We start from the raw sequence: 25,987 nt of genomic DNA on the forward strand, positions 1-25,987 counted from the left end.
GGGAAGTTGTTGTTTTAGATAGTGTTGCAATTGTGACACGTGTGTACCTGTATCTCTCTTCTCCCTATCCGTTCCCCACCGTTTGCCCATCCTCTTTTTCTTTCTTCCTTTCTTCTTGCCTTTCTTTTTTCTTTATTATAATTAGTTTTTTTTTTCTTTTTTCGGTTTTCTCTTTCCCTCTTGTCCCTCATCTTCCACTTATTTTTACTTTAATTCAAGTATACAATAGGTGCTACAGGGAACACCTCACATTTGCTGGGTTTTCCCATCCTCCACTGCCTCATTTCTGTGTGAACTGATTTAGGCTACCTACACTATCCCCCTTCCCCTGCATCTTGATATCCACTATCATCTACTGTCTCTCCTATATTCCACCCCCCACCTCCCGTTCTTTGATCCACAAAGTGTCTAACTCTTAATTTCTAATACCTTTGTTCTGTTTTCTGTCTATTATCCACTCTTGAAAATATTACCTTTCTTTTCTTTTTCCCTCTCTCATGAAAACAATAGCTGTGTAGTTCATACCATATTCCTCCCAAATTCAGTCATCAACTTCATAAAAGGTACTCTACCTACAGCTATAACTCTATACAATCTACATGAATCTAACCTCCATCCTTCCAGATCTCATATTCCTGCTTTATTAACATACATCACCAATACAACTTTACACTTTTCCCTTGCTTACACAATTGCCTTTCCCCAACACTAATACTTTCCTCTAAAGTGAACTTAACCAACAACAAGTAACTAGAATAAGAAGAAAAAAGTGACAAAGAGAAGATATAACACCTGTGCAAAAATAACAACTAATTAACCTCCAAGAGCAGACAAAGAAGCTAAGGAACTGATTAAATTCGTCAAAATAAAGAGATGACCAGAAAGCAACAAAAATCTACGAACCAAACCAATAATCAGGAAAACATGGCTGAATCCAATCAACAAACCAATAATCACGAAGGGGAGCAAAACTTGGCACAAGCAATGAAAGATCTCAGAACATTTATCACCGACAAATTTGATGCAGTAATGAAAGAGGTTAACAACATGAAGACATCACTTGGAGGGGAAATTGCAGACATACGCAAAAACATAACAGATATGATGGGAATGAACACCACAGTTCAAGAAATCAAAAATACACTTGCAGCAAATATCAGCAGACTAGAAGAGACAGAGCAGAGAATTAGTGATGTGGAAGACAGTACATCAGAAATCAAACAGATAGTAGAAGGGGTCAATAAGAAGATAGAAAAAATCCAATTAGGATTTAGGGACCTGAATGACAATGCAAAACGCTCAAACATACGTATTATAGGCATTCCAGAAGGTGAAGAGAAGGGAAAGGGGTCAGAAAGAGTGTTGCAGGAAATAATGGCTGAAAACTTCCCAAATCTACTGAAAGAGACAGATGTACATATCCAAGAAGCACAGCGCACTCCACAAGTCATAAACCCCAACAGGCCCACCCCAAGACATATACTTGTCAAATTATCCAATGCTCAAGACAAAGAGAAAATCCTAAAAGCAGCAAGAGAAAAGAAAACCATCACATACAAGGGAAGCTCAATTAGATTAAGTGCTGATTTCTCTTCTGAAACCATGGAGGCAAGAAGACAGTGGTATGATATAGTCAAGGTACTAAAGGAAAAAAATTTCCAACCAAGAATACTCTATCCAGCTAAACTAGCATTCAAACATGATGGAGAGTTCAAAATATTCGCAGACAAACAGAAGCTGAAAGAGTATACCAACAAGAAACCTCCCCTTCAAGAAATTCTAAAGGGAGTTCTGCAGGAAGAAAGGAAAAAACAGGAAAGGCAAAGTTGGAGGAGAGTATAAGACCAACAACAACAACAAAAAAGACAAAAAAAAATATACAAACAAAATATGACAAACACAAATCCAATCAAAATATGGCTAACACAAATAATTCCTTGATAGTAATAACACTGAATGTCAATGGATTAAACTCACCTATCAAAAGATTCAGACTGGGACACTGGATAAGGAAATATGACCCATCCATATGCTGTCTACAAGAGACACATCTTAGACCCAGAGACGCATGGAGATTGAAAGTGAAAGGCTGGAAAACAATCATACAAGCTAACAATAACCAAAAAAAGGCAGGAGTAGCTATATTAATATCAGACAAAATAGACTTTAAATGTGAAACAATTGTGAGAGACAAAGAAGGATACTACATTTTAGTCAAAGGGAAAATCTGTCAAGAAGATCGAACAATCATAAATATCTATGCCCCTAACAAGGGTGCCTCTAAATACGTCAGGCAAACGCTGGAAAAACTAAGTGAAAGAATAGATACATCTACAATTATAGTGGGGGATTTTAATACACCACTATCAACTCTGGACAGAACATCTCAAAAGAGAATCACCAAAGAAACAAAACATCTGAATAGTATATTAGAGGAGCTCGATCTAATAGACATATATAGATCGCTACACCCAAACACAGCAGGATATACATTTTTCTCAAGCGCACATGGATCATTCTCCAAGATAGATCATATGCTAGGCCACAAAGAAAGGCTGAACGAATTCAGAAAGATTGAAATCATACAAAACATTATCTCTGACCACAGTGGAGTCAAGCTGGAGATTTGCAAGGGAAAGAAGCCCAGATTTCACACCACGATTTGGAAATTAAACAACACACTCTTAGAAAAACAGTGGGTCAAAGAGGAAATCTCAAAAGAAATCAATGACTACCTTGAAACAAATGATAATGATAACACAACATACCAAAATTTATGGGATGCAGCAAAAGCAGTACTGAGAGGGAAGTTTATAGCCATAAATTCATATATCAAAAAAGAAGAAAGAGCAAAAATTGAAGAACTAACTGCACATTTGAAGGAATTAGAAAAACAACAACAAAGTAACCCAACAGGAAGAAGAAGGAAGGAAATAACAAAGATAAGAGCAGAACTAAATGAAATAGAAAATAAGAAAGCACTTGAACAGATAAACAAGACCAAGAGCTGGTTTTTTGAGAAGATTAACAAAATTGACAAACCTTTAGCAACACTAACAAAGAAAAAAAGAGAGAAGATGCAAATACACAAAATAAGAAATGAGAAAGGCGATATCACCACTGACCCCACAGAAATAAAGACTATCATAAGAGGATATTTTGAAAAACTATATTCCAACAAAAATGACAATCTAGAGGAAATGGACAAATTCCTAGAAACACATAAACAGCCCATATTGACAAAAGAAGAAATTGATGATCTTAACAAACCAATCACAAGCAGAGAGATAGAATCAGTTATTAAAAATCTCCCAACTAAGAAGAGCCCAGGGCCAGATGGCTTCACAGGTGAATTCTATAAAACATTCCGGAAAGAACTGACACCAATACTGCTGAAACTATTCCAAACCATCGAAACAGAAAGAACATTACCCAACTCCTTCTATGATGCCAACATTACCCTAGTACCAAAGCCAAACAAAGACATCACAAGAAAGGAAAATTACAGACCAATTTCTCTAATGAACCTAGACGCAAAAATACTTAACAAAATACTTGCTAATCTTATTCAACAACACATTAAACGAGTTATACACCACGACCAAGTGGGATTCATCCCAGGTATGCAAGGATGGTTCAACATAAGAAAATCAATCAACGTAATACACCATATAAACAGATTGAAGGAAAAAAATCACATGATTATATCTATTGATGCAGAAAAAGCATTTGACAAAATACAGCACCCTTTCTTGATAAAAACACTCCAAATGATTGGAATACAAGGAAATTTTTTGAACATGATAAAGAGTATATATGAAAAACCTAAAGCCAATATTGTTTACAATGGAGAAATCCTAGACTCCTTCCCTCTAAACTCAGGAACAAGACAAGGATGCCCACTGTCGCCGCTCCTATTTAACATTGTCTTAGAAGTACTTGCTCGAGCACTGAGGCAAGAACCAGAAATAAAAGGCATTCAAATTGGAAAGGAAGAAGTCAAAATTTCATTATTTGCAGATGACATGATCCTATACATAGAAAACCCTGAGAGATCTACAACGAAGATTCTAGAACTCATAAATGAGTTTAGTAAAGTCGCAGGTTATAAGATCAATGCGCAAAAATCAGTAGCATTTCTGTACACCAATAATGAGCAAGATCAGGAGGAAATCAAGAAACAAATACCATTCACAATAGTAAATAAAAAAATCAAATACTTAGGAATAAATTTAACTAAAGAGGTAAAGAACTTATACACTGAGAACTATACAAGATTGTTCAAGGAAATCAAAGAAGACCTAAATAAATGGAAGACTATTCCTTGTTCATGGATAGGAAGACTGAACATTATTAAGATGTCTATCCTACCAAAATTGATCTACACATTCAATGCAATCCCAATAAAAATCAATGCAGCCTTCTTTAAGGAACTAGAAAAACTAACTATGAAATTTATTTGGAAAGGAAAGAGACCCCGAATAGCCAAAGACATACTGAAAAAGAAAAACGAAATTGGAGGAATCACACTACCTGACTTCAAAACATACTATAAAGCTACGGTGGTGAAAACAGCATGGTATTGGCATAAGGAGAGACATATAGACCAATGGAATCGAATTGAAAGCTCTGATATAGAATCTCACATATACAACCACATAATATTCGATAAAGCCACCAAACCCTCTCAACTGGGAGAGAGTGGCCTATTCAACAAATGGTGTCTGGAGAACTGGATAGCCATATGTAGAAGAATGAAAGAGGATTACCATCTCACACCTTATACAAAGATCAACTCAAGATGGATCAAAGACCTAAATATAAGAGCCAAGACCATAAAAACCTTAGAAAGCAGTGTAGGGAAACATCTACAGGACCTTGTAATAGGTAATGGATTTATGAATATCTCACCAAAAGCACGAGCAGCAAAAGAACTAATAGATAAATGAGACTTCCTCAAAATTAAAGCCTTCTGCACCTCAAAGGAGTTTGTCAAGAAAGTAAAAAGGGAGCCCACACAGTGGGAGAAAATATTTGGCAATCATATATCTGATAAGAAACTTATAACTTGCATATATAAAGAACTCCTACATCTTGAAAATAAAAAGATAAACAATCCATTTAAAAAATGGGAAAAAGACTTAAACAGACACTTCTCTGAAGAAGAAATACAAATGGCAAGAAAGCACATGAAAAAATGTTCCAAATCTCTAGCTATCAGGGAAATGCAAATCAAAACCACAATGAGATACCATCTTACACCCATAAGATTGGCAGCTATGAAAAAAACAGAAGAATACAAGTGCTGGAGAGGATGTGAAGGAAGGGGAACACTCATCCACTGCTGGTGGGAATGCAGAAGGATCCAACCATTCTGGAGAACAGTATGGCGGTTTCTCAAAAAACTAGCCATAGATTTGCCATATGACCCAGCAATACCACTGCTGGGAATATACCCAGCAGAACTGAAAACAAAAACACAAACCAATATATGTACACCAGTGTTCATAGCAGCATTGTTCACTATTGCCAAAAGTTGGAATCAACCCAAATGCCCATCAACAGACGAGTGGATCAATAAAATGTGGTATATACACACAATGGAATACTACTCGGCTGTAAGAACAAACACACTACAAACACATGTGATAACATGGATGAATCTTGAGAACCTTATGTTGAGTGAAGCAACCCAGACATTGAAGGACAAATACTACATGACCTCAATGATATGAAATAAACAAGCTGCCCTAGATAGCAAGAGACTGAACGATAGGCTTGCAGGAAATCGGAGGGTGGAGGAAGGATATGAGCCGATGTCTGCAGGGGTGGAATTTAAGACGAGATGGTGGTAAGTATGAACACAAAGAAGAGATAAAAGGGGGGCAAGGGGTTGCCTTTGCTTGGGGCTTTGCGGGTTTGAGGGTGGCTGGGGAGGGACGGGTGGGTAATGTTGCCCAAAAGTGGGGGGAGGGAGGGGTAGCATATGAACCAGGAGAGGGTCAGGTGTTGGTGGAGAGTAAAATGCCGAGAAAATCATATCAAAATATAATAAAGAGGGTTACCTGTTTAGAATGCTCGGAGGGGAGGGTCTGATGCAGGACGGGCTCCTGGGGAATGTCTAAATGCTCATTCTGCCAGAGTGGGTGACACCATGGGGTAGAAACCCAAGTAGTGAGAGTGGGGGTGGACCCACATCCTGGGGAGGACTAATGCCATCCAATAGAGGGAACTGTACCCCTCGAGAGAAAGGGTGGCTCCCAGGGCATTGGGGCAGTTGAGCAAGTTAGGCCCTGAACACTATTCCATCTATCTCTGGAAGTGGCTCCTCAGGAAACGGAGGTTGGCTATCACTGAGGGCACCAAGGTGGAAGGGAAAATGGACGTTAAATGTGTGGAACCAAAGTAAATGGGGTGTAAGAGAGGAGTTTCTTGAGAGTACACAAGGATGGATATAAAACATGTAATATTACACCATAACATATAGGAGATGACAGACTGATAATGTAAACCATAATGTAAAACATAGGATAACTAAAAATGTAAAGAACTGTGTATCCTAAAGTATGCACCATAATGTAAACACAGATGTCACCTTGTTAGAAAGCTAATGTCTCAGACTCTGTACATCACTTTAAGTAAATATGATATGAATAGGGCGTAAGAGTATCACTGTGGAAGGGAAAAGGTTTTCTGGTGGATGTGTGGGAGTGCTGTATATTATATATATACATTGCTGTGGTCTAGGACTCCTGTGAAGAAAAGCTGAATAATTAGGGGGGGGGGGAAAAAAAAAATAGGATGTGGAATTTTTTCAAGTCAACATTCTTTATCTAAGTTCTTTATCTAACTTTATCCAAGTTCTTTATCTATCCTTTAAACTCATCGCTATATGCCATTCCCTAGTAAGGGACCATGACATTATATTGGGCTTCAAATTTCGGGGAGTTCTGGATCACAGAGTGTTTCAACAATGGCAATGGAGGGATACTGGTATGGGATACCAATGACAGGTGATATATGACTGACAGGGAGCTGTACAGAACATATGTCCAGGGTGCATGGTAATGTTTGGATATACTCATAGTGGCAACAATTAAAACCACAGTAGGGGGGGTACTGGGTTCCTGGCCAGTGGTGCTCTGTCGTGGTCCCTAGGGGAGCAGCGACAGTCTCCCAGGTACAGTGGTGGGGACCGGGAGGGAGTGAGGGTTCAACAGTGAGCCCCTGATACTAATGACTATGCTTGTGAGCTGATAAACCCAAAATAATAACAAGGCCTAGAGCAACTTTGTGCCTGGGAATTTCCTTCTGTCAGCCTTCATGTTACTCAAATGTGGCCAGTCTCGAAGCCAAACTCAGCATGTAAATGCAATGCCTTCCCCCCAGCGTGGGACATGACACCCGGGGATGAGCCTCCCTGGCAACGAGGGACCACTATCAACTACCAACTGATGATGCAACTGGAAAATGACCTTATACGGAAGGTTCAATGAGGATCAGCAGAATATCCCTGTCTACATAAAATAACATGACTTTAAAATGCTGTTTGACCTAAAGTAAGGGGGAAATGGAAAGGAGAAATGAGTTTATATGGCTACGAGTTTCTAAAAAAGAGTCTGGAGGCTGGCAGAAGGATTGCCCTTATGCACAACTGAGCAGAGTCAGAGAGACAGATAAAGCAGATACAACCCCCAGATATTGGTTCCTTTGAAGGCTAAAGAGACCCATGAGAGTTATGGCCATGGCCAATGGGGTTAACTACCAGGGCAGATGGCCCCTCTTTGGAAATGGTGTTTATGTGTGATGAATCTGGACTCAGATGGGATCTCCCTTCATAAGACTTTCATGCTAATGTGCTGGAGGTGCAGTTAATGTTGGGGTTTAAGATATATTTAGGGGATTTGAATCTCTGGACTGACAATGTGATAGCCAGATCCTGAGCCTCAACAGACTCCAGCACCTACAATCTGATTTATTGGACTTACCACACTCAGCTAAGATGGAGGTGAAGAAGGACAACCACCACACCATGGAGCCTAGAGTGATTACAACTGAAAATGGGAGGATTGCATCCAGCATCCAGGTGGAATCTGAGCCTCCTCTTGACATAAAGGTGCAATGGACACAACCAATCCAGTGTCCACATAGAAGAGGTGGCATTGGATTGGGAAAAGTGGACATAATGGACAAAGGGTATGGGGAAAGGCAGGAAGAGATGAGAGGTGGAGGCGTCTTCGGGACATGGAGCTGCCCTGGATGGTGCTTCAGAGGTAATCACCGGACATTGTAAATCCTCACAGGGCCTACATGATGGAATAGAGGAGAGTATGGGCCATGATGTGAACCAATGTATATGAGGTGCAGAGGTGCCCAAAGATGTACTTACCAAATCCAATGGATGTGTCATGATGATGGGAACGAGTGTTGTTGGGGGGGCGGAGAGGGGGGGTGGGGGGGTGGGGTTGAATGGGACCTCACATATATATTTTTAATGTAATATTATTACAAAGTCAATAAAAAATAAAAAAATTAAAAAAAATAAAATAAAAATAAAAAACATAAGAGGTTCCCATATACCCCACTCCCCACACCCCCATCATTTTTAGTTGTATTTTTTAAAGATATATAGATCACAAAAAATGTTACATTAAAAAATATAAGAGGGTCCCATATACTGCCCACTCCCCCACCCCACTCCTCCAACATAAATGACCTCTTTCATCATTGTGGCACATTCATTGCAATTGGTGAATACATTTTGGAGCGCTGCTGCACCCCATGTAGTTTACACTTTCCCCAAGTACATTCAGTGGGTTATGGCAGGATATATAATGTCCTGCATCTGTCCCTGCGATATCATTTAGGACAACTCCAAGTCCCGAAAATGCCCCCACCTCACATCTCTTCCTCCTTCTCCCTGCCCTCAGCAATCACCACGGATACTTTCTCCACATCAATGCTACAATTTCTTCCATTACTATTACTAGTCATAATAGTTCTATAGTCGAATATCAGTAAGTTCATTCTAATCCGTATTTTATTCCTCCATCCTGTGGACCCTGGCATGGTGATGTCCACTCAAACTCTATATCGAGAGGCGGCTTAGATTCCACATGGATGATGCATGCAATTCTCCTGCTTGTAGTTGTAGGCACTCTCAGTTCCCTGGTATGGTGGTTGATCATCTTTCCCTCCCTGTTAGCTGACCTGGGTAAGTCCAACAACCAAAGGGTAGGAGTTGCAACTCTGCTGAGGATCAGGGCCCAGCTGGCACATGGGCAGTCCAGAGATTCAAGTCTCCTGAATATACACCAACCCCAGCACCAGTATAAGTGACAGAAGGGTCATGTGTAGAAAGTTCACATCTGAGTCCAATTCCATCACACTCAGGAACACAAACTCCAAAGAAGGGCCCAATGACATGGCACTGAACCCAGAGTCATCTGCTATGACCCTAGAACCTGTGGATCTCCAAAGCCATCATGAGAACCAGTACCTGGGGTTGTATCTACTTTGGCTCTCTGGGGTCCTACCGAAGCGTGCGTAATCGCAACCCCTCTGATGACCTCCCTATTCTTTTTTTTGTTTACTATAGTCAACAACTGTTTTTTTATTTAATCACTTGAAGTATACATAAGATGAGAAATTAATACTTCTTATTCAACTTTTGTATACCTACAATAGGTATAAAATTGTGAGCCTAGTTCTGTCCCCATTCCTGCCTTCACACATGTATATTTTATAGCACAATATTTTACTCCCTTTTTAATATTCCATCTATTATGTTTTATAAATACTACATAATTTTTTCCTATGTAAATTCAACTATTTATTAAGAGCCTTTGTGTTATCTTCAGACCCATGGTACTTTCAAATATTTAATTTGTTTTCTTATATACATAAAAAACAACCATATATGGCTATATGTCAATGTCTTTGTTTCCTAGGCTGCTCAAGCAAATATCATGGAATGGGTTGGCTTAAACAATGGGAATGTATTAGCTTACTTTTTTCTACTAAAAGAAAGTCCAAATCAAGGCATCATCAAGGCAACACATTCTCTATGAAGATTGTGGGATTCTGGGGCTGGTTACTGGCAATCCTTGGCTGCTCTGTCACATTGAAGATTCTTAGCCATATAAACTCATTTCTCTTTTCCATTTCCCCTTTTATTCAAGTTCAAAAAGCAGTTTTTAACACATGATCTGACATGTAGGCTGAATAAATTCTGCTCACCTGAGTTGACCCTTTTATTCAAGGTCTCTTACTAGTTGCATCACCAGTTAGTGCTTGGTAGTGATCCATTGGAGCCAGGGAGGCTCATCCCTAGGAGTCAGGTTCCACACTGGGAGGAGTGTAATGCGTTTATATGCTGAGTTTGGTTTAGAGAGTGGTCACATTTGAGCAACCTGGAGGCTCTAGGGGGTAACTCTTAGGAACCCTACAACTCTAGGCCTTGTTCTTATTTCAGGCACACAGGCTCATAAGCCTAGTCATCAGTACCAAGGGCTCATCATTGGACAATCCTTCTTCATTGGTCTTTGTTTTGCACTAGGGGGATGCTGCTGTTCCAGTGGGGAATGTGACAGAGCTCCCTGGCTAGGAACTCAGTATACCCTCAGTTGTTCTTTGTAACTGCAACTACTATAAAAATACCCAACATATATCCAAACATTTTTATGTACCCTATATACATGCCCTGGAGAACTCCCTCTCATCCCTGTGCTCCCATCAGTAACACCCCACACCACTGTTCCTCCCCTGCCATAGTTAAACCTCTCTGTGGTCAAAAACTTTAAAAATGAAACCTAATATATTGCCAAATTCAATTATTAGGAAAAGGAAATACAGTGATGGGTTTAAAGATTAGAAATAGAATACATACTAATTTAGAAAAACTAAAGTAAAAATAAATTAGGGTATTAAAAAGTGAAAAATATTATAAAGCTTTGTTTTTGACATTTTACCTTTCATCACTGTAATAGGTTTTGCCCTGTATGTACAGTGTCGATACACTTTTTTTCATTTCTTCCTCAGTGTCTACAATATTTTTTTTCCAATTTTTAATTTTGTCTTCAAAAAAATTTTAGATCACACTAATTCACTTATACAATATAGGGGACTCCCATATATCTAACATCAAACCCTCTTCCCCTTTCCCAGCAATGGTCATTTGACATGTTCATGTTATATTTGCTGCAGGCGATGTACAGATATTGAAACATACCTCTCAAACATGGTTCCATTTTGGTTTACATTGTGGTTTATATTTTAGACTGTACAATTTCCTAAATTTTTAGTTATCTTATGTTTTACATTATGGTTTACATTTTAGCCTATTGACTTTTGTACATTTTTGGTGTAAGTTAACATGTCCTATATCAATCATTGCATGATCTTGTGGAACGCTTCCATTGCCTCCCAGTTACCCTGCTTCCATCTGTTCTATACCTCTCTCCCCCTTACCTCAGTGCCCACAGTGACAATCATTATGACAAGATGAGCACTCTCACACTCCCTGGAAACCTGCCCCTGTGCCAGATGCCCCCCTCCTTAAGCACCTTAAACAGGTAATCCTTCCTTACTGTATTTTCTGAAGAGTTTTCTCAACATTATAGTTTCAACCACACACTGGACAATCTCCCATGTTCAACTGTTCCTCCTAGCCCTCCTCCCAATTTCTTGGGCCATCTGACCCATCCTCCCAACCCTAGCCCCCCTCAAGCCCACAAAACCCCACCCAAAGTTATTCCTGTGCCCCCATCTTATCCCTTCCATGTACAAATACTTACCTCCACTTTATCACAGATTTCACCCATGTAGGCATCAACCCATAACCATCCTCACCCCCCGGCTTCCTTTAAGACTGTCATCCAGTCTCTAGCTGTCTGAGACAGCTTGCTATGCTTATTTCATATCAGAGAGGTCATGTAGTACTTGTCCTTCAATGCCTGCCTTGCTTCACTCAACATAAAGTCCTCAAGATTCATCCATGTTATCCCTGTGTTTGTACTGTATTCCTTCTTATAGCTGAGTAGTATTCCATTGTATGTGTATACCACATTTTATTTATGCATTCATCTGTTGATGGGCATTTGGATCTATTCCAACTTTTGGCAATAGTGAATAATTCTGCTATGAATATTGGTGTGCATATATCCGTTTGTGCCCTTGTTTTCAGCTCTTCTGGGTATATACCCAGCAGTGGAATTGCTGGATCATATGGCAAAGCTATAGATAGATTTTTGAGAAACTGCCAAACTATCCTCCAGAATGGCTGGATCCTTCTGCATTCCCACCAACAGTGGATGAGTGTTGCCATTCCTCCACATCCTCTCCAGCACTTGTAATCTTTGTTTTTTTTGATAGCCGCCTGTCTCATGGGAGTAAGATGGTATCTCATTGCAGTTTTGATTTGCATTTCCCTAATAGCTAGTGATTTTGAGCATTTTTTTCATGTGATTTTTAGCTATTTGTATTTCTTTCTTGGAGAAGATTCTGTACAAATCTATTGACTATTTTTAAAATAGGTTCTTTGTCTTTTTATTTTCAAGATATGGGAGTTCTTTATATATGTAGGATAATTGTCTCCTATCAGATATATGGTTACCAAATATTTTCTCCCATTGGGTAGGCTGACTTTTCACTTGCTTGACAAACTCCTTGAGGTGCAAAAGGCTTTAATTTTCAGGAAGTCCAATAATCTATTCTTTCTTTTGCTGCTCATGATTTGGGTGTGAAGTTCAGGAATCCATTTCCTATTACAAGGTCCTGTAGATGCTTTCTTACATTGTTTTCCAAGGTCTTTTTGGTCTTGGCTCTTATATTTAGGTCTTTGATCCATCTTGAGTTAATTTTTGTATAAGCTGTGAGATGATAACCCTCTTTTGTTCTTTTGCGTATGGATATCCAGTTCTCCAAGCACCATTTCTTGAAGAGGTCATTCTCTCCCAGTTGAATGGTCTTAGTGGCCTTGTCCAATATCATATGACTGTATATATGAGGATCTATATCAGAAATCTCAATTCAGTTCCATTAGTCAGCGTGTCTGTCCTTGGGCCAATATAATGTCTTTTTCACAATTGTACCTTTGTAGTATGTTTTGAAGTCAGGTAGTGTGATTCCTCCAATTTCATTTTTCTTCTTCCATATGTCTAGCTTTTCAGGGCCTCTTTCATTTCCAAATAAATTTCATAGTTAGTTTTAGTAGTTCATTAAAAAATGCTGTGTTGATTTTTATTGGGATTGCTTTGAATCTGTAGATCAGTTTTGGTAGGATAGATGTCTTAATAATATTTAGCCTTCCTATCCAAAACAGGGAATATTCTTCCATGTATCTAGGTCTTTGATTTCCTTAAACAGTGTTGCATAGTTTTCTGGGTATAAGTCTTTCTTGTTAAGTCTTTTAGTTAAACTTATACCTAGATATTTGATATTTTTATTTACTATTGTAAATGCTTTTTGTTTCTTGATTTCCTCCTCAGATTGCTCATTATTGGTGTACAGAAATGCTACTAATTGTTTTGATAAGATTTTGATCTTATAACCTGTGACTTTACTGAACTCATTTACAAATTCTAGAAGCTTTGTTGTAGACTTCTCAGGGCTTTCAATATATGGGATCATGGCATCTGTAAATAGTGAAATTTTGACTTCTTCCTTTCCAATTTGGATGCATTTTATATCTGGTTCTGGCCTCAGTGCTCAAGTACTTCTAACACAATGTTAAATAGAAGGAGTGATAGTAGGCATCCATGTCTTGTTCCTGATCTTAGATGGAAAGATTTTATAATTTCACCATTGCAAATGACATTACCTGTGGGTTTTTCATATATACCCTTTATCATGTTTAGAAAGTTTCCTTCTAGTCCTCTCTTTTGTAGTGTTCTTATCAAGAAAGGGTGCTGTATGATGTTAAAAGATTTTTCTGCATCTGTAGACATGATCATGTGATTTTTCCCCCTTTGATCTGTTTATGTGGTGTCTTACATTAGTTGATTTTCTTATGTTGAACCATGCTGCATACCAGGAATGAAACTCGCTTGGTCATGGTGTATAATTTGTTTAATGTGTTGTTGAATACAATTAGCATGTATTTTCTTGAGGATTTTCACATCCAGGTTCATTAGAGAGATTGGTCTGTATTTCTCCTTTCTTGAGGCATCTTTGTTTGGCTTTGGCTTTAGGGTAATATTGGCATCATAGAATGAGTTAGGCAATGTTCCTTCAAGTTTGATTTTTTGAAAGAATTTAAGCAAAAGTGGTGTTAATTCTCTCAGGAATGTTTGGTAGAATTCACCTGTGAAGCCATCTGACCCTGGGCTTTTCTTAGCTGGAAGGTTTTTAATAAGTAATTCTATCTCTTTACTCGTGCCTGGCTTAATGAGATCATTAATTTCTTCTTTCCTTAATGTAGGCTTATGTGTTTCTAGGAATATGTCCATTTCCTCTAAATTGTCCTTGTTGTTGGAATATATTTTTTCAAAGTATCCTCTTACGATAGTCTTTATTTCTGTTGGTCAGTGGTGACATTCCCTTTCTCATTTCTTATTTCGTGTATTTGCATCTTCTCTCTTTTTTTCTTTGTTAGTCTAGCTAAGGATTTGTCAATTTTAATGACCATCTCAAAGAACTAGCTCTTTGTTTTGATGATTTTTTTGAGGGCTTTCTTATTTTCTATTTCATTTAGTTCATCTCTGATATTTGTTATTTCTTCTTTCTTCTTCTCTTAGGGTTATCTTGTTGTGTTTTTTTTTTTTTACTAATTCCTCCAACTGTGCAATTATTTATTCAATTTTAGCTCTTTCTTCTTATTGATATATGAGTTTATGACTATGAATTTCCCTCTCAATATAGTTTTTGCTTCATTCTACAAGTTTTTTTATTACATTAAAAAAATATATGAGGTCCCATTCAACCCCACCGCCCCCGCCCCCCACTCCCCCCACAGCAACACTCTCTCCCATCATCATGACACATCCATTGCACCTGGTAAGTTCATCTCTGAGCATCACTGCACCCCATAGTCAATGGTCCACATCATAGCCCAGACTCTCTCACGTTCCATCCAGTGGGCCCTGGGGGGATCTACAGTGTCCCGTAATTGTACGTGAAGCACTATCCAGGACAACTCCACGTCCCGAAAACGCCTCCACATCTCATCTCTTCCTCCCATTCTCCACACCCAGCAGCCCCCATGGCTACCGTTCCCACACCCATTCCACATTTTCTCTGTGGACATTGGATTGGTTGTGTCCATTGCACACCTATGTCAAGTGAGGGCTTAGATTCCATATGGGTACTGGATGCACTCCTCCCGCTTCTAGTTGTAGACACTCTAAGCTCCATGTTGTGGTGGTTGACCTTCTTCAACTCCATGTTAGCTGAGTGGAGTAAGTCCAATAAATCAAAGTGTAGGAGCTGAAGTCTGTTGAGGCTCTGGGCCTGGGTGTCATATTATCAGTCCAGAGATTCAAATCCCCTACATATATCTTAAACCCAGCACCAACTACAATTCCAATAAAGTAGCATGCAAGTCTTGTGAAAAGAGATCCCCTCTGAGTCCAATTCCATCACGCAGAAACACCAGCTCCAAAGAAGGGCCATCTGTCCTGGCAGTGAACCCCTTCTGCCATGACCATAGAACCCGTGGGTCTCTTTATCCCTCAAAAGAACCAATACCTGGGGTTGTATCTACCTTATCTGTCTCTTAGACTCTGTTCAGTTGTACATAGGGGTATTCCTTCTGACAACCTCCAGACTCTTTTTTAGAGACTCACAGCCTTATAATCTCATTTCTCCTTTCCATTTCCCCCTTACATTAGGTCAAACCGCTTCCCGAAGTCATGTTATTACATGTAGACAGGTATATTCTGCTGATCCGCATTGAACCTTTAATTCAAGATCATTTTCTAGTTGCATCTTCAGCTGGTATGTGGTAGTGATCCCTCGGTGCCAGGGAGGCTCATCCCCGGGTGTCATGTCCCACGCTGGGGGGAATGCATCGCATCTACATGCTGAGTTTGGCTGTGAGAGTGGCCACATTTGAGTAACATGAAGGCTGTCAGGAGGAAACCCCCGGGCACAATGCTACTCTAGGCCTTGTTCTTATTGCAGGTGTATAGGCTCAAAAGTGTAGCCATTAGTATCAAGAGCCCACTGTTGGGCCCTCCTTCCTTCCTGGTTCTTGCCGTTGCACCTGGAGGATTGCCGCTGCTCTCCCAGGGCCCACAACAGTGACCCCCCCCCCCCGCCAGGAGCCCAGTACCCCCCCAGCTGTTGTTTTTAATTGTTTCCACTATGAGTATATATAGACATTACCATATAACCTGGGCATATGGCCTGTATAACTCCCTGTCAACCATATATATCTTGTCAATAACATCCCATATCAGTATTCCTCCGCTGCCATTGTTGAACCACTCTGTGATCCAAAACTTCCCGTAAAGTGAATCCCAACATAATGTCAGCTTCAGAAGAGTCTTAGATCACCGAAATTCATATATACAATATACAGTATTTCCCCAGATCCACCATAAAACCTTTTCCCTTCCACAGCAATAATCTTTTAACTTATTCATATCATATTTCCTGAAACTGATGTACAGATTCCGAAACTATAGTTTTCAAACAAGGTGACATTTGTGCTTACTATGTGGTCCATACTTTAGGTTGTACAGTTTTATAAATTTTTTAGTTATCCTATGTTTTGTCTTATGGTTTTCATTATTAGTCTGTCGTCCCCTATATGTTTTTGGTGTAATATTAGCTGTTTTATATTCATCCTCATGTACTCTCACATAACTCCTCTTATGCCCCCTTATTTACCTTTGTTCCATCCATTGCACATCCATTTTCCCTTCCCCTTAGGGCCCACAACACCTGCCAATCTAATGCCCTGGGAGCCGTCCTTTCTCATGAGAGATACATTTCTCTCTATTCGACGGCATTAGTCTTCCCCAGGATATGGGTCCACCCCACCCAATGGTAGAACCCACCTTGGCAAAATGAGCCTTCAGCTATTCCCTCCAGAGTCCATCCCACATCAGACCATACCCCCTAAGCGTCCTAACCAGGTAACCCTCCTACTTATACTTTGATACATTTTACTCAACATTTAGTTCTCAACGAACTTCTGACACTCTCCCATGTTCGTATGTTGCCCCTCCCTCCCACCTATTTCTTGGACCATAATACCCCTCTTCCCATCCCCAGCCCCCCTCAAACCCAGAAAACCCCACCCGAGGGTAACCCCTTGCCCCCATTTTGTCCCTTCTTTGTGCTCATACTTACCGCCAGCTCATCACAGATTCCACCCCTGCAGACATTAACTCACATCCTTCCTCCACCCCCCGATTTCCTGTAAGCCACTTTTCCAGACTCTAGCTCTCTAAGGCAGTTAACTTATTTCATATCATTGAGGTCATATTGTATTTGTCCTTCAATGCCTGGGTTGCTTCACTCAACATAAGATTCTCAAGGTTCATCCATGTTATCACGTGCGATTGTAGTGTATTAGTTCTTACAGCTGAGTAGTATTCCATTGTGTGTATATACCACATTTTATTGATCCACTCATCTGTTGATGGACATTTGGATTGATTCCAACTTTTGGCGATAGTGAACAATGCTGCTATGAACATTGGTGTACATATATCGGTTTGTGTCCTTGTTTTCAGATCTGATGGGTATATACCCAGCAGTGGTATTGCTGGGTCATATGGCAAATCTATGGATAATTTTTTGAGAAACCGCCAAACTGTCCTCCAGAATGGTTGGATCCTTCTGCATTCCCACCAGCAATGGATGAGTGTTCCCTATAAGTTTTGATATGCTGTGTTATCATTTTCATTAGTTTCATGGTAGTTATTGATTTCTTTTGAGATTTCCTCCTTGACCCACAATTTGCCTAAGAGTGTGTTGTTTAACTTCCATATCTTGGTGCCAAATCTGGGTCTCTAGCCCTTTCAGATTTCCAGCTTCTTTTCACTGTGGTCAGAGAAATTATTTTGTGTGATTTCAACCTTTCTGAATTCATTGAGACTTTCTCTGTGGCCTAGCATGTGGTCTATCTTGGAGAATGATCCATGTGCACTTGAGAAAAATATATATCCTTCTCTATTTAGGTGCAATGTTCTGTATATGTCTATTAGGTCCAGATCCCCTAATGTATTGTTCAAAGTCTTTGTTTCTTTATTGATTCTCTTTTGAGATGTTCTGTCCAATGGTGATAGTGGTGTATTAAAGTCCTCGCTATAATTGTAGAGGCATCTATTCCTTCACTTAGGTTTTCCAGTGTTTGCCTCATGTATTTGGAAGTGCCTTCATTAGGGGAATAAATGTTTATTATTGTTCTTTCTTCTTGAAATATTATCCCTTTCATTAATGTGTAGAGACCATCTTTGTCTTTTACAATAGTTTTGCATTTAAAATCTATTTTGTCCAATATAATCTAGCTACACCTGCCCCTTTTTTTTTTTAAATATTACATTAAAAAAATATGAGGTCCCATTCAACCCCACCCTTTTTTGGTTAATGTTTGCCTATGAGATTATTTTCCAGCCATTCACTTTCAATGTCCTTGAATCCCTGGGTCTAAGATGTGTGCTTGTAGGTAGATGGGTCATATTTTCTAATCCAGTCTTCCAATCTGAGTCTCTTGACAGGTGAGTTTAGTCTGTTGACATTCAGTGTAATTACTTTCAAGGAATTACTTATATTAGCTGTATTTTCTTTGGGTTTGTGTTTGTCATATTTTGTTTGATTTTTTTTTTCATTTTGTCTTTTTGGTTGTTCTTACACTTTCCTCCAACTCTGTGTCCCTGTTTTTTTCTTTCCTCCTGCAGAACTCCTTTAAGTATTTCTTGAAGGGCAGATTTCTTGTTGGCGTATTATCTTAGTTTTTGTTTATCTGTGAATATTTTGAACTCGCCATCATTTTTAAATACTACCTTTGCTGAATAGAGTGTTCTTGGATGGAAATTTTTTTCTTTTAGCACCTTGACTATGTCATACCACTGCCTTCTTGCTTCCATGGTTTCAGATGAGAAAGCAGCACAATCTTATGGAGCCTCCTTTGTATGTGATGGTTCTCTTTTCTCTTGTTGCTTTGAGATTTTTCTCTTTGTCTTGAGCATTAGATAATTTAACAAGTGTATGTCTTGGGGTGGACCTGTTGGGATTATACTCTTTGGTGTGCTTTATGCTTCCTGGACATGTACATCCATCTCCCTCAATAGATTTGGAAAGTTTTGGACCATTATTTCCTCCAACATCCCTTCTGTCCCCTTTCCCTTCTCTTCCCCTTCTGGGATGCCTATAATGCATATGTTTGTGCATTTTGAGTTGTCATTCAGGTCCCTGAGTCCCTGTTGGATTTTTTCTATCTTTTTATTGATCAATTCTACTATCTGTTTGATTTCAGATGTACCGTCTTCCACATTGCTAATTCTTTCCTCTGCCTCTTCAAATCTGTTGTTATTTGCTGAGAGTGTATTTTTGATTTCTTGAATTGAGCTGTTCATCACCTTCATACCCATTATCTTTTTTGCATATGATTACAATTTCTTCAGCATGCTCTCCCAGTGTTTTCTTAATATCCTTAATCTCTTCCTTCCCTTCATTAAGTTGTCCATGATGTTTGTTTGGGCAGTTTTATTTGGTTGTTCAATGTTCTGCTCCTCTTCCTGGTTTTTAGTTTGTTCCTTGGACTGGGCCATGTCTTCCTGTTTCTTACTATGGTTGTAATTTTTTGTTGCTGCCTGTTGTTCTTTTTATCTTGATGGGTTTGTCCAGTGGATTACCTTCTGCCTACTCTAGGGTTTTATTGAGTTGTTGTTTTTGTGTGTGTGTTAATTTTTCTCTTTGACACTTTGTTCTTCTTATTCTATTTCCTTGTTGTTGTCTAAGTTCCTTTGAAGGTAAAAGATTAGGGCCATACAAAGCAAAACAGGTAAGAAAAGAAAAAGTATATTAATACTGATAGTAGAAGTTAGCAGAAGAACCTTATAATAACTAGGAAAATGAATATTTAACTCATGTAAGCAATGTAGAGTTATAGGAATAAAAAAGTAAAGTACCTACAATGAAATGGGAAACCGAATATGGAGACAAATGTAGTATGAATTAAATGGCCAGTGTGATGAGGAGAGAGGGAAAGAGAAAAGATGAGACAAAAACAAAAAGAGTTAATAAAAGATTTTAAAAAAACAGAATAAAAGAGTTAGAAATAAAAAGCCAGAAAAATTGGGGGCTAAACAAAAAGAGGTGGAATGTAAGAGCCACAACAGAAAGTGAAAGATAGGAAGATGTAGGAAGGAAAAGAGATGGCTTTGGTAGTCAAAATCAGTGTACACTAAAAAGAGGAAATCGAGGAAGTGGAAACACAGCAAACAAGAAACAAGCCAGCAGCACCTAATTTAAAGAAAAAAGGAAGGAAAAAGGGGTTGGGGATAAAGAGGAAAGAAAGACAAGAAAATAAAAAAACCAGTATCCATGTGGAATCTGAGCCTCCTCTTGACATAGAGGTGCAACGGACACAACCAATCCAAGGTCCACAGAGAAAAGGTGGCACTGGAGTGGGAAAAGTGGACATGGTGGCTGATGGGTATGGGGAATGGCAGGAAGAGATGAGATGTGGAGGCGCCTTTGGGACTTAGAGTTGCCCTGGATGGTGCTCCAGGGGCAATCACCAGACATTGTAAATCCTCCCAGGGCCCACTGGATGGAATGTGGGAGAGTATGGACCATGATGTGGACCATTGACCATGAGGTGCAGAGATTCCCAGAGATGTACTTACCAAATGCAATGGATGTGTCATGATGATGGGAGTGAGTGTTGCTAGGGGGGGAGTGGTGGGGTGGGGGTGGTGGGGTTGAATGGGACCTCATATTTTTTTTAATGTAATATTTTTACAAAATCAATTAAAAACAAAAACAAAGAAAACCAGAAAATCCACAAGCAGGGATTCAACCAAACACTGCAGAAAACAGCCTTCCCTCTTAAGCCCCTCTGGAGCACGTCAGGCTGCCTGTGTTTATCAGTCGATTACCCTGAAGCTTTCTTGCTGCAGCTTTTGAACTGGGTTTTAGTGAGTAAGCTAAATTAAATTATGTAACAAAAGTAATCTTTTTTTTTTTTTAGGAAAAATGAGAAACCCAAGGGAAGCTAATACGAGGATAATGTCTATGTTTTCCTACACTTTCCCTAAAGCATCACCTAGATGTTTAGTATCCCAGTGGGTCACTGCTCTAAGAGGAGTTGGGAAATGAACTGGAGACCCTGCATATTCAAGGCAGAAACTTCTCCACTGAGTTAAACTTTCTTGTTGGGTTGATGAGTTCTTCAGAAAGAGTCCCTTCCCTCGGGCAGGATTGACTTTTTGCAATTGGATAAACTGCTGATTAGGAATCTGTCCTTCCCCATTTTATTCTAACTGCTTTCTCTCCCAGGGTAGCAGGATGCAATGTGTGAGTTCCCTTTTGAAATTCAAATGGGTCCCTCGTGACTTAACTCACCACAGAAAAAAATGACTCTCATTCTCTTTGAGAGAGAGCACCCACTCCTTGCAGGGAACCCTAAATATGCTCTTGGAAGCTTATTAAGTACTTCCTACTGTCCCCCTCCCTTAGGTGTGTTGCACAGGACTAGTTAATTGCCTGACTCCACCTTATCCCAGGCCAATTTTCCCTATCCCAGGGCGATTAGGTAAATCAGGCTGCCTCAGCAGATTTGCCTCTCCCCTCTTCCTGGTTTCTCTTTAGGCCAACTGGTATGCTCCTCAAAGCTCATAAAAGGAAGTCAAGACAATTGAACCCACACATTGGGGACCCCTTCCGCCCTTCACCAGAACCTTTATGACTCTCAGAGTTTGTCTCCTCTGCCTGGGTGACCTGCAAGGGTCAGGGATTCCTGCAGCTTCCTGCCCTGAGGGAGGGGCTTAGCTGTCCCACAGCTCCAGCCTCAAGTGCCAGAAACTCAGTTTAACTTTGAGCAATCACTCTTTTTGTCCCACTCTCTCCAGATTGGTGCCCTGAGACCTCCTGCTTTGCCAGTTCCCAAAACAGCTCACTCAAGCAGGATTTTCCCCCACTCAGCCTTTTTATGTAGATGATGTGGGTGCACTAATCCAACACCATCTTGCAATTTATATACTTTTTCCACTGAAGCCATGAACATAATAATCATAGTTACTTTAAATTCCCAATCTTGTAATTCCAAATATGTCATATTTAAATCTGGTTATAATGTTTGCTTTGTCTCTTCTGACTTTTTTTATTTTTTAATTTTGGCATGCCATGTAGTTTTCCTGTAGTTTTTTGTTGAGTGCCAGATATGGTGCATCTCATAATAGGAATGAGATAATCAGGGTTTTCATGTGTAATTTATGTTATTCTTTCCAGGGCTGTGTTTATTTTTGATGTAGCTGTGTCAGAGACTTTGGTTTCCTCTACTTTCCTTATTTTTGTTCCCTTCTCTATAATTTTTGGGTTTCCCCAATAATTTCTTAAGTAGAGCCTGTGCCTTGCATCTCTGTCAGTTTAATTCACTGTTTTCACACTGGAGCCCTGCTGGTGGAGAGGAAGAGGAAGGCTTCTATAATTTTATTAAACCTCGATTTTCAGTGGACCCAAGTCCATGCTGGGACCTTAAAAAGCATTTCTTAGTCTTTTTAATTCCACTCTTATGTGATACAGGAAGGCTACTAGGAGTCTAGAGCCATCTATTGGTTTTTCTCCAGGTCAGATAAGACTCTGATAAAGTAGTTTCCCTTAAGGAACAGAGGCTGACTGATCCACCTAGCAAAGATCCTAGGACCCAGCCAAAGGGTGAATTTTTTAGGAATAACTTGAGCAAAGTCACCCATGACTTATTTTTTTTTTTTTGCTTTTTTTATATATATTTTTAAATTTGTTATTTTATTACATTCAGAAAATATGAGGTCCCCATATACCCCCCACACCCCTCACCCCACTCCTCCCCCCATAGCAACAATCTCCTCCATCATCACAAGAAATTCATTGCATTTGGTGAATACATCTCTGAGCACTGCTGCACCTCATGGTCAATGGTCCACATCATAGCCCACACTCTCCCACGTTCCATCCAGTGGGCCATGGGAGAGTATACAATGTCCAGTACTTGTCCCTGCAGCACCACCCAGGACAACTCCAAGTCCCAAAAATGCCTCCACATCTTATCTCTTCCTCCCATTCCCCACACCCAACAGCCACCATGGCCACTTTCTCCACACCAATGCCACATTTTCTTTGATTACTATTCACAATAGTTCATGAATAGAATATCAGTAAGTCCACTCTAATCCATATTCTATTCCTCCATCCTGTGGACCTTGGATTGGTTGTGTCCTCTCCACATCTATATCAAGAGGGGGCTTGGATTCCACATGGATGCTGGATGCAATCCTGCTTTCAGGTGTAGGCTCTCTTGGCTCCCTGGTGTGGTGGTTGACCTTCTTCAACTCCATGTTAGCTGAGTGGGGTAAGTCCAATAAACCAGAATGTAGGAGCTAAAGTCTGTTGAGGCTCAGGGCCTGGCTATCATATGGTCAGTCTAGAGATTCAGATCCTCTGAGTATGTATTAAACCCCAGCACCATCTACAGTTCTGGTAAACGTAACGGGAGATGTGATCTTTTTTCACCCATGACTTTTACAGGCAACTGTCATTGCCTAGTTCTGGAACTCAGCAAGAAACTCTGCATCTGGTTGCATTGTTTGGATTTTAGAGAACACATCTGGAAATGTTGCTAATGCCTGTGCAAAAAGATACCCAAAAGCAAGCTGCATTTGAATAGAGGCTTGAACAAAAGCAGACTGTCTGAATTGTGGAAAGTGGCAGGGGAGAAACCAGGACCACAAAAGTGGTTTTCCCAGGACAAGACTTACCCATTGCATCCCAGATGTGCTGACCACTGTGATTTTCCCAAGTGTAAAAAACTCAGCTGCATAATTTGTGAGGGGGGAACTGTGTTCGTGCTATCCTCTTGATTAAAAAAAAAAAAAGTGGTATCTCCATCGATGCCTTTGGGCCCTTATGTTACATACTTTGATGATTCTGCAAGTATCAGAAACTCAGACTTACACAGATTAGAACTTGTGGCAAAAGCCCATTAGTGCCACCCAGAGGTGATCACTGGAATTGGGAACCAGAAAATTTCCAGATATGGCAAGATGGTATATGCCATATGAGAGGTAATTATTACTTTGTAATTTGGCACTAATTGAAACTGCCCTAGAACTGAAGGGCATAAAATAATCTTGTCTTGGGCAATGTCAGAGTAGCATTCTAATAAGGAAGAATGTTCCAATAATAAATAAATAAAAGAAATATTCCAATAATAAAATGCAAATGCTTTATACAGGAACATGCTACCAGAGACATGCAAGGAGATATTCTATCCATGAGTAGTTTGCCTCTTCTCACTAGGGCTGACTTTGCAACTACCTGAGGGGCTGCTACATCCTGTTGCCACATGTAGTACCCTATGAACAGTCTTTAATTTATTAACAAAAAGTTTCCTGTTTTACAGATGGCAGCTCCAAAGTGGATGGACTGTATCTTGTTGGGAAGGCTGCCTCATGATGACCAACTGGTGGGTAAACTGATAGAAGAAAGTAAGAACAATCAGTCCAGTGAGATGAATAACCTGCTGTTTTCCTTGCAGTGATGAAAGAATTGATCAACAATAAGATCCCCCATGTTTACTGACTCACAGTTGGTGACCAAAGACTGGGCTATGTGGCCAGGCAGATGGGCAATGGAACTCTGGACTATTAAAGGGGTGCCTATAAAGGGCATGGCCCTATTGGAATTTAAGGGGTGTATTAGAGTAGGACATGTTGATGTCTATCAGAAAAACACCTTTCCAGGGTTAGAAGGTGATTGGAATTGGCAAGTGGATATCCTGTGTGCTCTTTTGGATCTATAAGATGTCATCTGGATCTATGAGATGAGTTGACATGAAGATATGAGCTGATTATCACCATATTCCTATTATATTCTCTAAGGCACAAAATGTCAGCAAGTGTCATGTCTGCCAGCAAGAATGATGTGCCTGCAGATGGCTATGTGCAGATCCCCTGGGGGTAGGATGGGGAGAGGTTCCTGCATATATCTGGCAAGTAGACCACATCAGATCACTGCTGATGGCCTCAGGAGGCCATAAAAGGGTCCCAGCAGAAGCAGACACTTTGTCTGGACTGGGCTTATGCCAGGAGGTAGAGGCAAATGCTCAAAATGCTATGAAAGGACTGGAACAGAAAATACTGAATCACTTTGGAATGCTAAGCTATGTTTCTTCAGATCAAGGAACACATTTTACAGTCCATGGTGTCCAATAATGGGCGAAGAGATGTCACATCAAATGAACATGTTGGATATCATCCTTAGAAGTTGGGGTTTTTTAAAGTATATTTTTAATTAACTTTTGAAAGATACTTAGATTACATTAAAAAAATGCAAGAGATTTCCCTATGCCCCAGTCCCCACACCTCCCACCCTTCCCCACATTAACAACTTATTTCATTAGTGTGGTATACTCATTGCAATCGATGAACACATTTTGGAACTTTGCCACTAAGCATGGATTATAGTTTACATTGTAGTTTACATTCTCTCCCACTCAATTCTGTAGGTTATGGCCAGACATATATAATGATTCATATCTATTGTTGCAGTGTCACTCAAGGCAATTACAAGTCTTGAAATTTCCCCCATATTATACCTCTTTGTCCCTCTCCCTGACTTCAGCACTTCCAGTGGCCACTGTCTCCACATCAATGATATAATTTCTTCCATTGCTAGAATCACAAAAATTCTATAGTTGAATATCAGTAAGTCCACTCTAATCCATATTTTACTCCCCAATCCTGAGGACTGTGGGATGGTGATGCACACTTCACCTCTAATTGAGAGGGGGATTCAGTCCCATATGGCTGATGGATGGGACTCTCTTGCTTGCCCT

General features: G+C 39.9%; 1 non-coding gene across 1 annotated transcript; it reads left to right on the top strand.

The window, feature by feature from the left end:
- The first annotated feature begins 23,852 nt into the window (after positions 1-23,852).
- Positions 23,853-24,009, top strand: LOC111759274 (U1 spliceosomal RNA). The gene has a single exon (XR_002793324.1). It is a non-coding gene; the product is annotated as a U1 spliceosomal RNA (small nuclear RNA).
- Positions 24,010-25,987: the final 1,978 nt, after the last annotated feature.

Source organism: Dasypus novemcinctus, chromosome 7 (assembly GCF_030445035.2).
Source record: "Dasypus novemcinctus isolate mDasNov1 chromosome 7, mDasNov1.1.hap2, whole genome shotgun sequence".
Classification (NCBI taxonomy): Eukaryota; Metazoa; Chordata; class Mammalia; order Cingulata; family Dasypodidae; genus Dasypus; species Dasypus novemcinctus.